This window comes from Dromiciops gliroides, chromosome 3, assembly GCF_019393635.1.
Source record: "Dromiciops gliroides isolate mDroGli1 chromosome 3, mDroGli1.pri, whole genome shotgun sequence".
Classification (NCBI taxonomy): Eukaryota; Metazoa; Chordata; class Mammalia; order Microbiotheria; family Microbiotheriidae; genus Dromiciops; species Dromiciops gliroides.
In genome coordinates this window covers 248,833,263-248,851,733 of record NC_057863.1, presented here as the reverse complement: position 1 = coordinate 248,851,733, position 18,471 = coordinate 248,833,263, and the positions used below count along the sequence as shown (strand labels likewise).

General features: G+C 39.3%; 1 protein-coding gene across 1 annotated transcript in view; it reads right to left on the bottom strand.

Annotated features, from left to right (window-relative positions):
• The window catches only part of ATP10A (ATPase phospholipid transporting 10A (putative)), a 285,446-nt gene that overhangs the window by 131,485 nt on the left and 135,490 nt on the right, over positions 1–18,471 (bottom strand). The window lies entirely within an intron of this gene.

Sequence of the window (18,471 nt, the reverse complement as noted above, 5' to 3'; positions counted from 1 at the left end):
CCCTAACATAGGCATGTATGTAAAGAAAGAGAACCAAGAGAATTTTTTAAAAGATAAACATTTATTGAATACTCGATAATAAAAAAAACATTTTTATGGCATATTACAGAAACTAAAATTTAACTGAATTTAATTTTTTTAACTTAACAGCAAAAGTTTACTTTAAAAATTGTTTTGAGACATTAGTATGTGCCTGGTCACATCTGGCATACCATGTGTGCATAGCAATACTAGAGAATTATGTTCTCTGTGTAATATTTTGAGACAGACATTAACAAACTGAAAAGCATCCTGAAGAAGGGGACTAGGATGACAGAGGAAATTGAAACCAAGCCCTACAAGAATTAATGGAAGCATCTGGCTTGTTGGGGGTTTTTTAGTTTGTTTTGTTTTTTGTTTTTTTGAGGGGATAATAGTAAAGGATCTGGAGAAGACTCAGGAAGAGACATAAGCACTGATCCTAAATATATGAAGTCATGAGAAGCAGAAAATATATGAAAATTATTTTACTTTGTTCTAAAAAGGTGTAATTAGGAACAAGAAATAAAATTTCAAAGAAGTGAATTTCAGCTCAATAAAAGGAAAAGTTTCCTAACAATTAGGAGTGTCCAAAAAGTGAAATGGTCTGCATTGAGCCTATGTCTAGAAGTTTTCAAGTAAATGGAAGCTAGATGGGAAACATTGTAGAGAAAGCTTCTGCTTTATAGCAAGCAGGATTGAATTAGATGACTTTGGGCACATGTTCAATTAGGATCTTTTGCATAGTCTTCCAACTTTGAGAACCTATGATTCTGTGATCACCACCGTGACTTTTATGACTTCAACATTCATTCTTTAGGATGTAGTTTTATGAGTTCTTTTGGACAAATAAATTCATCTCCTTATGGGCAGGCCCTTGTCTTTTTTTTTTTTTAAAGCATTGGGGTTAAGTGACCTACATAGGGTCACACAGCTAGTAAGTACCTAAGTCTAAATTTGAACTCAGGTCCTTCTAACTCCATGGCTGGTGCCTTATCCACTGCACCACCTAGCTGCCTCTTGTCAAAGAAACTTTCTAAATTTAATTAGGCTGATTTTGGTATAACAAGTCCATCATAGGGCTCCTTTTCTATTGTGTTAAAATCTTCCTGAGTTTGTGTTATAATGACTATGGACTGTGAAAACTCAAGGTCACCTCCATGCCATAATGACTCACTGGTATTATAACTTGAGAAGGGAGTTCAATACCCTCAAATGTTAGAAACTGAATGACTAAATCAAAGTGTTTTATTCTTAGTCTTATTTGCTTCTTCTAGGAACTTTTAAAAATTAAACATTTCCACCAAAAATACATAATTGCTAAATACTTGCTAAACTTGAGAATGGAGATCCCTCAAAGTAAACAATCCACAGCTACATATAAATCTTGTGCTATAATTCAACTTCTTGAGACTAGTTGTTATGGGCCTGGGTACCCCAGAAGTTTGGTGGGGTAAATCAAAAGAACCTTCTCCTTGAGAAACTAAGCCAAAGGACAAACACACCTAACCAGTCTCCCCCACCCCTCGGGGAGATAAGATTAGGTGTGGCTGCTGCCTTTGTGGCCAGAGGAGGAGAGAAATGGCTTGAGAGATCAGCAGCCACCCCTCACCCAACTCCCCCAGCCACCACCAGTGGGGGATGGTCCTCCCCCAATAAGGGAACTTTCCACAGTCAGATGATCACCCCCATCAGTCCTCTATAATAAAAAGTATCTGCCTGTCTCCTGCTCGAGGAGATAGGTATCTCAGAGCTACACCTCTGTGCCATGCCTTCTCCACATGAGAAGTCCAAGGATTTCTCTCTTGGTTTCCTTTCCCTAACCCCTAAATAAACTATTATTTTATTCTAATTGGATTTGTGTGCAAGAGGGTGTAATTTTTTTTTTTTTTTGCGGGGCAATTGGGGTTAAGTGACTTGCTCAGGGTCACACAGCTAGTAAGTATTAAGTGTCTGAGGTCAAATTTGAACTCAGGTCCTCTTGAATCCAGGGCTGGTGCTCTATCCACTGTGCCACCTAGCTGCCCCAAGGGTGTAATTCTTTAAAGACAGATTCCTAAGAACCACTATCCTGAATCCCTATCCCAAACCCCTATCTCAAGCCCCCCATAACACTAGTGTTTCCTCTTTTAAAAGTTTCATAATGATCAATCTAATTAAAGAAATAAAACAAACTGCCTTTGCATAGTTTTTCATTGATATAAAACTCTCTGACTTTCATCTACCCCTTGCAAATGAAAATGATCACTCCCTCCTGAAATTTCTGATAGCACACTTATCTTGCATCTTAAACATGTGAATGAATGATAAAGTAATAATGAAGTATTTACTCTGTGCCTGGCAATATAATAAATGCTGGGATTACACATATAAAAGCAATAGTCCCTGTCCCTAAGGAACTTCCATTCTAATAGGAAAAACATGCATAGAGAAGAATGTTGTTGGGGGCAGCTAGGCGGCGCAGTGGATAAAGCACCAGTCCTGGATTCAGGAGGACCTGAATTCAAATCAGACCTCAGACACTTGACACTTACTAGCTGTGTGACCCTGGGCAAGTCACTTAACCCTCACTGCCCCGCCCAAAAAAAAAAAAGAAGAAGAAGAGGAGAAGAGAAGAATGTTGACAGGGATGGGTGTTTTAGTTTGGAAAATTACAAAACTGGTGGTTAAGTGGATAAAATGGGCAGTTCACTGATATGCCCTTTTCCACTGGTAGAGTTGCATTGATCACCTTTCCCAAATAAGACAGGGAAATAGGAGTACAGGAGGTGGGAGTGCTAGAGATACAACAAAGCTGGATGACTGGAAGATAGTGGGCTGAAGCATGGCTTGTTTGGGCCCAAGTAATTATAGCAGACTCTCCCCAGTAAAGACATCTTGGCCCTAGGGTTCAAGATGGGAGCTACAAAGCTGAATGTCTTAGCTTCTTAGGGGCAATTTTCTGAAGGTCCAATAAGAGGATGCTCAGCTTCAAGACAGAAAAATCTTTCTCCTCTATTAGATGGAATTCAATCTCTATAACACCTATCTTTGTACCCCTAAAGCCTATCAGAGGACCTTGAACATTTTACTAGACACTTGAATGTTTATTCAATTGCTGTACCATACAACTCTTAAGTCAGGAATTCTAAAAAGGCCCAAGCTTTGGCACTATTTTTAATCTGAAAAGGGGGGGGGGGGGAAGGGATGTTTAGTCAAAGTTCTAAGTATTTTGAAAAATGTACTTTTTTTCACCCCTTTCTCCTGTGGCAGACCTAATTTTGGCAGTGTGTGGGTGGAAAGAAGGAACTGTAATTTTGTTATCCATGTATCTTGAATTTTAAAAGTCATTTTTCTAAGCCTGGTGAGTTTTGTCAAGGATTTTGAGGGAGGGCTGGCTCATGTGTGAGAAGGAAAGCTCTCTATATGTTCTAGCATGGGTCTGTTTGTGAAGGGACGGCTTGATGTGCAACGCACGTGAGAAACATTCCCTGAGCATTTCTGGAGGGTGTGGCGGTAAAACTTCCACCAGAAAGCCACAAGGTAAACCCAGGGATCCTGCTTTCACAATAGTTCTCCCTCCTAAGAATGGCTTTTAAAAAAATCATTAGGAATAGCTTTCTTTAAAAGGAGTAGATGTGGAAAAAATGCAAAGTTTGGGTGGGCTGAAACTTTAAGAGAAGTTGATGAAAAACAAAACAAACAAACAAAAAAAAAAACCCCAGGAATTCTCCAAATTGGCAGGGGTTTAGGAGAAGGATCTATCATAATGGTCACCCCAGGACATGCTGGAACTATGATCTACAAGTGCCTGGGAACAAGGTAAAGATTCTCTTCATAATTAAGCTACCAAGAAATTAACATTAATTTTTAAATAGAAATTAATCATTAATATTAATAATAATTAATCTACTAATAAATTTGTATTTGATCTCTGAATTGGTGTCAAAGAAAACCTCTATATTCTTTGAACTTTAACAAGCCCAATGGTCTTAGCCCTTAAATTTCTCCCCAAAACAACCTTGGACACCTTAGACAGCACACTGACTCATTCAGTTCACTGTTTACAGACACTAAATACAGAAGAAACCTCATTACAAAATGCATCTCTGCGGGAAAAAGAAACCTGTGGTAGCAGGTGGGTGACACTGGATAACAAAGATTTATAAATTCCTGAATCCCAGTGCTTGGGCCTGATCCTGCCTTCAGGGAAGTGAAATATTGTTACTTCTGTTTCAAAGATGACATAACTGAGGCTCAGATTTGTTAAAAGATTTGATGAGAAGTCACATGGCTAGCGAGCAAGAGATGGAGAAGCTTGGTCGGCTGACATCTTGTACAACATTGTTTCAAGCTCTATGGTGGGTTTCACCTTTCTATATTTCTTGAATAAACAGAAGTGTAGTCCATCTTTCATTATTTCATGGGAAACTTAAAATTGAAGTCAGAGGATTTTAGATTTCAAAATGGAAGGGACTTTGGACGTTCCACCAGTCCATCTCCCACATTTTAAAGATGAAAATCCTGAGACTCAGGGAAATTAACTGACTTGTCCAAAATCACACACAGAATAAGGTTGACACAAGGAAGTAGGGCTTGGACCCAACCAAGTCTTCTGACTCCAAATCTCATAATCTTTCAATTAAACTACAATTATCCTTGCTCCCTGACACATGTTATAATGGGTTATACTGCATTTTCCTAGTGGCCTGGATTAATGCTGATTCTAAAAATAGTTAGACTTCTCTACAATACTATTGGGCACATTTATTCAACATATATCTTAAATATGTGTACATCCTGTACTTTGTTCTCTTTAAAACCTGTAACAAACGTAAAATGAACAAATGAAACACAAAGAACCTCAGTTAATCAGACCAGAATGAACTGGAAACCTCAATAAACCAGCACCAATTCTTTTCCTTCCACCCCCACCCCCATTCTGCTTTTAGAAGAAAAGACAAAGAACAATAAAAGAAACTTATATTAGAGTTTTCTGTTTTAGAAATATAAAAAAATTCTAGAAGATACCCTAGGATCAATAAAGATTTTGTTTGATCACCAAACCCTTCTACCTCTAAAAAGATATAATTTAAATGCTGACTTTGCTATGGGAAAGTTATTTCACCTATTTAGGTCTGAGTTTCCTTGTATATAAAACAAGGGGGAGTGACCATATCATCTAGAAGGTCATTTCTGCCTCTAAACTTAGGATCCCATAGCCATGGGGAAGCAGCTAGATTGCACAGTGGATGGTGTACACTGCACAGTGGATAAATAATTGGGGCCTGGAGTCAGGAAAACCTGAGTTCAAATGTAGTTTCAGATACTTACTAGCTATGTGACCCTGAGCAAGTCACTTAACCTCTGTCTGCCCCAGTTTCCTAAACTGCAAAATGGGGGTAATAACAGCACCTACCCAGCAAGGTTGTTACAAGTATCATATGAGAGAATAACTGTAAAGTGCTTAACACAGTGCCTAGCAAGTAGTAAGTACCATACAAATACTTATTCCACCCCCACCCCCCCCAACCCCCCATGGCCCTATTAGCTTTAGCTAACCTATGGTAAAGGGTGAAAGGATATTTTCCTAAAAATTTCTTCTCACCAATACAACAGATTCTAGAACTTATTAGAAAAAGACTCATTTCCCTTCCTTTTTAGGTATTATTGCAGACAGATTCCCTTCCACAGTATTATAACTACTCCATTAGATAAAATGTGGTGTGAAATTATGGAGAGGATTAGCAAATTCAATTACCTCCCCAACAGCTCTCCAGATCGCTGACAGCTTTTCAGGAACACCAGGATTTTCAATGGCATTACATAGATGAGTTTTCACAGGCTTGCTTGAATGATCTTTCATTTGTGAGCCTTATGATAGATATTAAAATAGGAAGAGGCTCTATATATTCTTTGAAAAATCAGAAAAAGTGAAATGGAGCCTATAGATTGAATTGTGTGTACGTGTAGCAATAACCAGATTTATCAATTTTTCTAGGCTAAGATTTAAGAAATTGTGAATTATGTATTGATGGTGGTGATGATGATACAATCTAAAAAATGAACACATTTCAGACACCCAGAGTATTACAAGCTAGCCAGTCAACATGCATTTATTAAGCACTTACTAGAAGCACTGGAATTAAAAAGCAAGACAACTGACCATCTTTTAATAACAAAAGCAACTTGATGCTGAATGGATGACAGAAATAAATCGATGTAAAACTAAAAATGTAAATGAAACCAAAGTCTGGCCTCAGACACTTACTAGCTGTGTGACCTTGGACAAGTCACTTAACCCTTTTTGCCTCAGTTTCCTCATCTATAAAATGAACTGGAGAAGGAAATGGAAAACCATTCCAGTAGCTTTGCTAAAAAGACCTCAAATGGGGTCACAAAGAGTAGGACACAACTGAAAAATGACTGAACAACAACAAAAATAAGAAATGGTCCTCTCTGGTTAAATGAAGAAACAGATTCTTAGACTGTGCTTGATTACTAGTTTAACTCTTTTTTTTTTTTTTTTTTTTTGGTGAGGCAGTTGGGGTTAAGTGACTTGTCCAGGGTCACACAGCTAGTAAGTGTCAAGTGTCTGAGGCAGGATTTAAACTCAGGTTCTCCTGAATCCAGGGCCAGTGCTTTATCCACTGCGCCACCTAGCTGCCCCACTAGTTTAGCTCTTAAGAGTTAAATGACACTGGCAACAAATGTGGACCTTTAAAACCCTTTCTTAGGGGAACATACACCACCCACCCAACTTAAATGACTTCTGCAAAAACGTGTGGTCAAACATTACATGGAACACAAGATGATATTCCAACTGAGAAACAGATGGATGCCCTGAAATTAATGAGACTAGTGGTCACTGGGCCGTGGAGCTCAGCTGGCCATGGACCATTCCAACTGGTGACTCAGGCAATTGGCCAAACGACATTATAATGAGCTTTCATGACACTGCAATGGGGTTTTGTCATAACATATTACTGATGATGTTGTACAGAGCCACTGGGGAGGCTGACACAGGTGGAACTACAACACAACGGTCTCTGAGATCCTTTCCAATTCTCCCACTCTTACTCTTAGCTCCTTCTTCTGACCTTTGAAATGGTAGGGATGCTTCCACATGGGAGCTTGTATCACTCTGCCCTAGCATGACAAATGTCCTTCAGGAATCACAAAACCTCAGCGGTAGAAGAGGCTTCAAGGGTCATCTAGTTCAAACCTATATCTGGACAAGCAACCTCTCATCTTCACAAGGGCCCTGGGAGGTAGGTGCTGTGTTATCCCCATTTTGGAGATGAGGAAAGGAAGGCATATAGAGGTTAAGTGTTTTGGGCAGGATCACACTAAGTATAGGAGACAAGATTAAAATTCCAGTCCTCCTGATTCCAGGAAGGTCCAGGGCTCAAGTCACATGCTCCATCTAGTTTTCTAAGAAATATACAAAGTCATTATCTACCCAAAGGCAACCTAATTTCCAGTGCTTTTGAATCATGTTTGTGCCCATAACCTTTAAAGGATTAAATTCACATCATTTTAAATTGTATTCTCTTGTATGGACTTTGTAACCATTTTTAAGTTTTTGAGTCCTTCCTTCCCCCCACCCCAACGCATTCAGATGCCAAGCTCTCAGACTTTAGTGGAAAGATCTTGGAGATAAGCTATCATTATTATATTGATTATTTAGAATCTTATCAGTTCACAAATGATGTCATATATACATACACACACATACACACACACACACACACATATATATATATATATATATATAAAGACTCCAAATTTGTGCTATTGGTTAAAAAATGAAGACATGCTATAGGATTTGAAGTTAGAGAACTTTCAGAGTTCATTTAACTCAGTTTGATCTCAAGACTCCTTTACATTCTTAAAATGAAAGATCTGCTCCCCTACCCCCCAAAGAGCTTTTGTTCCCATGGGTTGTATCTAATCGATGATTACCATATAAGAAATTAAAGCATTTTAATATTATTATGAAAATCATTTCTACCTCACAGACCCTCTTGAAAGGGTCGTTCAGGGTCCCCAGACCACATTTTGAGAACTGCTAAATTCATTCATAGAACAACTAATTCATTTTGTAATTTTATAAACTGGCCCAGAGTTAAGTGACTTACCAGAGGTCTAAGATGTTGTAAGGAGGCAGGAGAACTTCAAAGTGAACACTGGTACTGTCCAAAATCCTTATCCCTGGTCCCAGAATTCTTAACCAAGCTACCTCACTTTCTATTCCTCTACAGATTTTTTTGATGTTTCTTTCGTCTTATTTTCTTATTGCTACCTCTGAGCTTTAAATCACTTCATTCTGAATACTTGAAAGATCCTTCAAATCCAGCCTCCTCAGAGTGGAGGGCACTCTTTGTGTGACCCCTCCCTCAGGTTGGCTGGTACCTCCTAGGACTAACATTTTAAGGACATTCAGGCTAGCCATGTCTTTATTTCTCTCCAGTCTACACTCCTGAATCTCTGGACTTTCTCCACCTTGCCAGAGAAATTTCTTGATCCTGAGAGTTCAATCCACTTTGGACTTGTCACATTGGCAATGCCTGCCTTGGCAGTGTCTCTTTCTGATTAACTGGTTCCTTCCAGAGTCACCATTTTAAGGAAGATGCTGAGGGCCAGCCATATATTTTTATGGTTGCATTCCTGGCTTTCAAGACTCAACCATCTTGTGCTGCTATACCAACCTTCCCCTCTTCTGCTTCCTTTCATGTGCTGTTTTCCCCCACAGAATGTTAGTTCCTTGAGGGCAGGACTTGTCTTATCTTTCTGCTTGTGCTTGTATTCCCACTGTTTAACACAGTGAGTATCATATACTAAGCGCTTAATAAATGCTTCTTGACTTGACTTGAAATAATTATAAAAATCGTAATTCCTCCAGGAATTTATCCTTCATTTATCAGAAAGGAGTTAACTGCATCCTTCATTCCTACAGCTCTACTCTCAAATACTCAAATGGATCTGTGATTTCACTGATGGAGGTGATTCCCCTATCAATCATAATAGGTACTTACCCTTTGGCTAATCTCCCCCTCCTCCCCCCATCCCCACTGCTCTCTGCAGAATTCATGTTCCATAATTAATAAACTTGCATTCATCTCAAACCTTTTCCTTTTTCACTTTCTTCATCTTCTGGTTCTCCATGAGACTTGGCTCTCTCCTGTTAAAATTGCACCCCTATCTACCCTTTCCCAGATTAGATGTGCTTTAATTCATACTGCCTGCCTCTGGCCATGGTGGGGGAGTTGATATATCCCCAGTACAACTCACATTAACTATATGTGAACTTAGATATTATAACTTAAATTTTCTTATTTGAGTTTATATACAATCTCATTTGTTATCTTTTTATAACCAATTATTAATTCCACTGTTTTAATGTCCTCTAAGTGTTATCTCAGTCTGTAAAGCTTGAGAACATGAGATATGTTCAGCTAATTAAAATCCTGCCACAAACAACTAAATGTATTTTCATAATGATAAAGGGGGGGGGTAGATTGCCATCGCTCTTTTTTTTTTTTTTTTTGGAGAAATACAATTAATACTTATTTGCTAAACTGAATGGAAGAGAACTTGTTAGATTACTTCTGTTCCAATCACTCACTCAGAAAATTATTTTTCCGAAGATAACTTCCTGGACTTATGTCTATATATATAGTATTCTATCTTTAGCAAAAAGATGGTAGCCGTAATTCCAGGAAATTCTATTTTGGATTTCTGTTGATAGAACATTCAAAACTTTCTGTCTGGAAAACTGGAGAAATGTTTTTTCTCCAGCAAACTGCTCTGACTTACTGACTACCTCGACCAGATGGTCACTGTACCATTTCCTTCAACCATAATCATCCCCAATCTATACCTTCCTATACCATCCTCCCTGAAATGCCTCCTCTATAATTAAACTTGCTTTCATCTTTTCTCTCTCATTCCATTCATTTCTGTTTCTCACTGAAACCTGGCTCCTTTCTGCTGAACCTTCATTCCTATCCACCCTTTCTGATACTGGTTGGACTTTCATTCATACTCCCTGACATGGCAGGGGAGTTGGAATACTCTTTACTCTCCACTCTCACTTCCAAACTCTCCTGCCACCATCACTCAGTAACCTCTCCTTTGAAATTCATTCCATCCAAAGTCATGAACCAAACAAGATTCTGATAACTATCACCTACTGATCCCAAGGACATCATCTTTCCTTTTTCAATGAATGAAGGAATTCACTACCTGGTTCACAGTTTCTCTCCGCCCCAGTTCTTCTCCTACCAATCTGACCCTTCCTTCTCAGCATGCTTTTCCAGATCTTAATCTGTCACATCCCCAAACCACAGTTCTTCCCCAATGCTTTGTCCTGGGCTACTCTTATCCCTCTCTGATTTAATCAGTGCCCATGGATTTGGTTATCAACTCTATGAAGATGATTCCAAGATCTACATATGTAACCCTAACCTCTCTCCTGAGATCTAGATTCACATCAACAACTGCCTTTTGGACATCTTGAACAGGTTAATCTGTAGACTTCTCAAACTCAAGTCCAAAATAGAACTTATGATTCCTCCCCAAAACTTCTCTTTCTAACTTTTCTATTACGATCAAAGGTATCACTTTCCTCCCAGAGACCCAGGTTTACAATCTCAATGTCATACTGAACTCTTGAACTTGCTTCACATCTCCAACTGGTTTCAAAGTCCAGTCCTTTTTTCCTTCCCCAGATTTCTTTTATATTCCATTTTTCCTCCCTCTGCTTTCACAGTAGTAAAAGTCTTCATCTTATTCTTGGCCTGTTGCAATAGCCTTCTGGTTAGTCTCCCTACCTCAAGAATCACCTTGCTCCAGTTCAGTCTCTACTTAACTATCAGAGTGATTTTCCTAAAGCTTAGCTCTCTGACCCTGTCACTCCCTGCCTCAATAAACTCTAATGACTCCCTATTACCTCCAAGACTAAATAGTAAATGCCATTTGGTATTTAAAGCTATTCTTTAATGTTGCTTCTATCAATCTAGCCTTCTCATGCTTTGCTTTCCTCAAGTGTATTACAACACCCCTTGACACCAGCCTTTTTTTTGCTCTTCCTCACACATAATACTTCAACTCCCAATTTTGTCTTTTCATTGGATGTCCTTTATTCTTTGAACATTCTCCCTCCTTGGTCAATTAGCATTTTTTTACGATTCAAATACTCTGCTAATTGCTAGAGATAGAAAGGCAAAAATCAGTACCTGCCTTCATGGAGCTCAGAATTTCCTACATTCCCAGGCTTCCTTCAATATTGACTTTAAATTCCACTTTCTACAAGAGGATTTTCCGTATCTTGCCCGCTACTAGTACATTTCCTCTAGCACTACCTACATTTACACTACATATACATAATAATTTGCATGTTGCCTCCCCTGCTAGAATAAACTCCCTGAAGGCATGGACCATATTCTGGGGTTTCTTTGAACCCCCAATGCTTATTAGCATAATACCTGCAACTTGGTAGGGTAAATAAAAGTTTATTAACTGATAAACAAATAAACTGGTTAATTTATCAGTTCTTAGTGTGAGGGTAGGAATCAACTAAATAAATTAATCAAATTACCTCCCCCCAGCTGATTTAGAGTAAGTGATGAGATACTAAACCCTGATATATTTGTCAGGTGAGAATACATCTTGATTATTCACTAGGTATGAACAAGGGTTCCACAGCTTCCTAGGTGCAAGAAGAAGTCTATTAAGATGGGGGGCGGGGCAAGCTAGGTGGCATAGTGGATAGAGCACAGGCCCTGGAGTCAGGAGGACCTGAGTTCAAATCCAGCCTCAGACACTTTACACACTTACTAGCTGTGTGACCCTGGGCAAGTCACCCCCAATTACCTCACCAAAAAAAAAAAAAAAAAAAGATCGGCTGAGGGACTTGGTCATGCCCTCTCAGGCCTTTATAATGCCAAAACTGGTTCAGAACCCTAGAGACTTGAATATTAACTAGCATAAAAAAGACCCATTGGACTAAAGTCCCCGAGAAGGAATTGCTTTGAAGAGAGCAGAGGCAGCTTAGCCTCGGCCTCAGTCTCCTTCCACCTATTTTATGACTGCAGAAGGACACTGTGAACTTCGATGGTCAAAGGGCTTGGACTTTTTCATCAGCATCCTAGTGGTGTCCTCTGCACAGCAAAGGATGGCTACAATGTCTGTATTAGGAGCTAAGGACATTCTGGATCAGATGAGGAAATCAGATTCATGATCTATCCCCAGAAGAAAAGCTATTGCTCTTTCTAAGTAGAACATCCAGAGGACTACTAAAGGTCTCCCAGGAGCTGGGTTATCCCTTTGCCTCATATGCTTTCTAAACCTCAGCCTACTTTCCCTTGGTCTCTGCATGTACTAGTGGGAAAATGTCACTGACATTTGGCTTTTGGTGAAATATTTTATACCAACTGTTCTTATTATAGTTCCTTAGTAAACACCCCTTTCTAAAAGCTAATTAAGTCTGGCTGACTAACCGATGTTAACTATTAATCATGGTGGGAAGCACATTGGTGAGGCCTCTGTCCCCTTAGAGCCAGAGTCCTGAGTGGATGCAGGAGCTGAAGCGGATTTGTCAGTATGAGTGGGAGTTGGGATGGCCACCTCAAAGGATGTGCTGTATCAGGAGGTAATAGCTTGTTCTTAATAAAGGTTTTTTAAAAACAATTATAATTCGATCTTACCCAAAGGCCACTGCCTACTTGGGCAATTTCCTATGCGAACATTCAGAAACCTACAATTTGATTCTAAAACCTTAATGTACATTTTATTACCAAGGTATTATGAGGTTTGTAACCAATTTCTAATGTAGTTAAAATACTTAGATTTACTCAGATCTTTATTGTATTTAAGTATATGATACTCGTATGTGCCTGAAATATTCATGCTGCGTGCAATAAAATACTCATTATTACACTACTTATTTTTTCAAAGTCTATGATTCTTCATATTTTGCTTTAATTTTTTCAAAATTCCCTTCAACAATTTATCTAATGTTTATTAAGTAACTTCCTTGTGCAAGGAACTATGCACACAAAAAGGAAAAAATTACATCATTCTTGCCCACCAAGGCTTAAATGCAGTTGGGGTATGGGGTAAGCTGCGTACAGCCATAACTATGATTAATGAATGAGGAGATGATTAAGGTAAAAGGAGAAATCAACCAGAGTGGCCTTTGAGGTTTAAGGAGGGAGGGATGGCTTCATAGAGCAAAGTCACACTTGTATACAGTACCAACAACATTGTGTGTTGATCAACTGTGATAGACTTGACTTCTCAGAAATGCAATGGTCCAAGATAGTTCCAAAGGACTCACGTTAGAAAATTCTTTCCAAATCCAGAAAAAAGAACTGTGGAATCCAGATACAGATTGAAGCATACTATTTCTATTTTTTGTTTTTGTTTTTTGAGGTTTTTCCTTTTTGCTCTGATTCTTCTTTCAAAGTATAACTAATGCAGAAATATGTTTAATGTGATTGTACATATATAACCTATATCAGATTACTTGCTATCTTAGGGAGGGGGGAGAAAATTTTGAAACTAGAAATCTTATAAAAACAAATGTTGAGTGGGCAGCTAGGTGGCACCGTGGATAAAGCATTGGCCCTGGAGTCAGGAGTACCTGAATTCAAATCCGGCCTCAGTCACTTGACACTTACTAGCTGTGTGACCTTGGACAAGTCACTTAACCCTAATTGCCCAACACCCCCCCCCAAAAAAAATAAAATGTTGAAAATTATCTCTACATGTAACTGGAAAATAATGAATACTTTTATGGAAAAAAAGAAAAATGCCCCTATAATTAAGAAAAAAGAGGCATTTGGAGCCTAACATTTTGATCATTAACAATGACCAGTTTAACTGAACCTTTACCTTCACTTTTCCCATATATAAACAGTCAAGGAAAAGTGAGTTTCAGAAAAGGGATTTGAATGCCATAGGATCCTCAAGGCATAGAAAGAGTATTTCCATCTTTGAGAAAGAAGAAGTCTCCCAGGATGCTGGCTAGCCACCTGTGCGCTAAGGCAGAAGCTTAGTCACTGTATCCTAGTTACAATTCTGTCCACAGACTTCTAAAATAAAGCAACCTTTGAAATGCTCACATCCAGCTTAAAAATGAGTAAGTGGCCATCCCTCCATACTCTCTCTCCTCTCAATGTGCTCCCAAAGATGTGGAAGTACTATTTATACTGTGGGATCTACTGTAACCAAAAACAAAACAAAACAAAAACAAAAACAAAAAACCCAACCAACCAAACCAATCTTGGAAGATTTTAGAGCATTTATGCTCTAAAGGAGGAAGGAAATGAACCATTGAAAACAAGAACCCCTTAAGGGAACTAACCAGGAAGAGATTTCTAGGCAGGGCCAGTCTGTTGCATCCACGGTAACTCCCTGACAAGAATTATAGCTTACATTTAAAAATAGTTACTCAGTTATGAAGCTGCTTTGTATGCATTATGCATATTATTCATAGGTATTATGATCCTCAACATAGCCCCATGAAAATTATTCAATTATCATTATGACCATTTTATATGCAGAAAAGTTGAGATATACCATATACTTCAAGAGAATAGATATGAAGTATGTATTTCATATGAACTATAAACTTCATATACATTCATATAATATGTATATATGTGAAGTGTAAACTTCAAAATGGGCAGCTAAGTGATGCAGTGCGTAGAGTGCTAGGCCTGGAGTCAGGAAGATTCATCTTCCCGAGTTCAAATCTGGCTTTAGCCCGTTATTAGCTGTGTGACCCTGGGCATGTCACTTTACCCTATTTGCCTCAGTTTCTTCATTTGTAAAATGAGCTGGAGAAGGAAATATAAAAGTACTCTAGTATCTTTGCTAAGAAAACCCCAAATTGGGTCACAAAGAGTCAGACTGAACATATACTTCAAGAGAAGTTCAAGGATTTGTCAAAAGTTACACAGCTAGTAAGTGGCAGAGCCCAGATGATAATTTCCCAGTTCAGTACTGTTTAAACTACATTATGTTGCATGATGCAGTAGACAGAGAAGTCCTCTGAGTCAAGAACGGTTTTATCTGTAAGACATTTTGACTATGTGACCCTAGAGAAGTCATTAGAAGGAAGGAAAGGGGCTCAGAAAGGGAAGAAAGGCAGTGGCATGAGATAATATTTATAAAGTACCTGGTGCATTGTAGGCACTATATATAAACGCCAGTCATTCATGTTAGGAGTATAAAGACAAACTGCCTATTTCAAAGTTTTTCCTAGAACATAGCCCACTGCCTGCAAGGAAGAGGAAAGATACTGTCCTAATTCTCTTTTCTATATCTTATAACTCCCCACTTCCAGGATTAAAACTTTGGGCCTGTACTATTAGCTACATCAAAGCATAAAAGTAAGCTTTTGATCAGGCAGCTAGGTGGTAGAGTGGGACAGACTGCTGGGCCTGGAATCAGGAAGACTCCTCTTTCAGAGTCTGAATCTGGCTTCAGACACTTAATAGCTGTGTGACCCTGGGCAAGTCACCTAACCCTGTTTGCCTCAGTTTCCTCATGTGTAAAATGAGCTGGAGAAGGAAATGGCAAACCACTCTCCAGCATCTCTCCCAAAATGGGTTCACAAAGAGTGGGACACAACTGAAAACGACTCAACAACAAAAGCTTTTGCTCGCTGGCCTGAGTAACCCTAATGACCACTTATAACACTGATTCTATGGAAAAATATGCTCTGAATTCAGAACGACCAACTTAATAAACAAACTTTTACACCACAACCCCCTAGTATACTGGGGACTGCCTGCCCTGGGCTTGGAATGAAGCCTTTCTATCATCCATCTTCACAAAGATCAACAACTCTCGACCTGGAATGAGAACACCTTATTTTTAAACAAAATATTAACCACACCTCATTTTCCTAGTGAGCAATTCCCCAAACTGTTCTAATCCCATCACGGTACAGCGGTCCAGGGCTTCCAAGTATGCATTTCTACCCAAGCATGAGACAGAAACAGGTTAAGGAGAGTGAGGGGGGCTGGGAAAGACTTATCACTTTATCTCCAACAGGAGATTAAAAACCACAGAGAGAGCTCTGTTTCAAACCACTACCAGAGCTGGGTTTCCTGCTTCAAAGCCTATTTACTAGTGAAGGACGTGAGGTCACAGTTACACTCCTTACTTTTCTGTTTATTGCAATTCATTTGCCAGAAGTGGACAATGTTCTTAGCCCGGCGAATGATGAAACACAACTCTGGTGGTTTGAAGTGAAGGATCACACCCGACGACCTGCTTCTTAGAAAGCCTGAAACAAACAAACCTGTAAAGCAAAACTGCTCCCCCACCTGCACAGGAAACACTTTCTTCCTTTTAGCTCTGGATCCCTTTGTTCTTCCAAAGTGATGCTTCAGTAAATGTGAGTCAGGAAGTATTCACTGAGTGAGCAGAGTTCAGTACAATGTGCTTGGATCTTTGCCATACAAGATAAGTCACAGAAGGGGTCCTCCCCCTCCAAGAACTTTTTGTTTCAATTGTTGTTTAGTCGTTTTTCATTTGTGTCCAACTCTTTGTGATCCTTTTTGGGGTTTTCTTGGCAGAGATACTGGAGTGGTTTGTCATTTCCTTCTCCAATTCATTTTACAGATGAGGAGACTGAGGCAGACAGGGTTAGGTGACATGCCCAGGGTAACCCCGTTTGTAAGTGCCTGAGGCTGGATTTGAACTCAGGAAGATGAGTCTTTCCAATTCTAGAACCAGCACTGCATCTACTGTACCACCTAGCTGCCCCTCTGTTCAAAGGGGAGAGCTGGGCAGGCAGGCTCCATGAAAGCATTCAATTCTGACTTCCCAAATTAAGAAAGGGAGTATGTGCTGATAATGGCTTGTAGGGAAGAGGCAACACGGAGTAGTGACTACAGTACTAGACTTGGCATCCAAGAAGGTTCAAATCCTGTATCTGATATTTACGAAATGCATGTCTATGGATGTCATTTACCCATTCTGTAGCTTTGTTTCTTCATCTGCAACAAGACTATCTTTAGCACCTGCCTCCTAGGGCTATTGTGAAGCTTCAGGGAGATTCTGTAGATAAAGCGTTTTTCAACCTTTATGCTATAATGTGAATGTCAGTTGTTATTATTATTAAGTAGTGCATATAATGATGCCATAGGCCAGGCCTGCCTCAGGCCTGTCTCCCAATTCAGATTTGGAATGAAATTGGAAGGAAATAATGAAATGAGATACTTATAGACTATTTACCAGTTAACAGAACAGGGCGTGCTTGACTAGAGCATAAAAAAGGATACTGAGCAAAGCAGTAACATTGGTTTGGGTAGATGTTACCCCATTTTCTCTCCTACTCATCCTCCTCTAAGGAAGAAACCTATCTTGGTCAGGTGAGCAGTCCCACTGCATTGGGACACTAGCGAGTCTGAGAGGCGCTGATTTCTCACGAACTCTTGTGCTGATGTGGCCAGGAAGCCACATCAACCACCTGAGCGTCAGTCACCTAGGCCAACCAAGTCTTGGGGACTGGTTCCTTGTTTTCAGGGCGGAGGGGCACGGAATATCAACAACAAAACTAGCCTGGTCTAGATGGGGAAGATCCTGGTAGATAGGGTTCGAGTCACCAATAGGAAGGCATAGGAAGAAGAGATCAGATCAACCCAACTGTGTAGTTCAGTGCCACCAATATAGAACATGGGCTTGAAACAGCATGGCTCTAGTCTACGCGACCCATATGAATTCACTTTATGGTCTTCCAGGAATTCCTGGGAATTTCTTTTCTTTCTTTTTTTCCCCCCAAAATTTTAATCTAGTCTATGAAAAACATTGGCTGAAAGTCAAAAGACCTGGATTCTGGAAATGGCTCTGCACCTTACTGACTGTGTAACCTGGTGAAAGTCACTTAATATTACCAAATGTCATAACAACAATAATAATACCTAGCATTTATAGAGTGTCTATTATGTGCCAAGCACTTTACATATATTATTTCATTTGATCATCAGAACAACACTCCATAAAATCTCTATTTTATAATTGAGGAAACTGAGGGAAACAGAAGTTAAGTGACTTGCCTAGGACTTGCTAGAAAGAGTCTGAGGATGGATTTGAACTCAGGTCTTCCTGACTTCAGGCCCAATGCTCTATCCATGGCACCATCTAGCTGCCTTGTCTCACTTTCTATGGAGATATTTTCTCTGCCTGTATTATAGGGTGATTGCAATGTATATGATATAGAAGATAGTAGATGGCTGGATAGACAGATATATTCGAGTGAACTTTTAATATATAATAGATTACTATTTTCAGGATCAAGACCTTCAAATCCCATGTCTGATATTGACACTATGTCTCTCTGTCTCTCTGTCACTCTGTCTGTCTCTCTCTCTCCCCCTCCATACACATATATAATATAGACTCATGATTAGATGAATAAAAAAGAATGGATTCAATTTAAATTAACAGGATGTA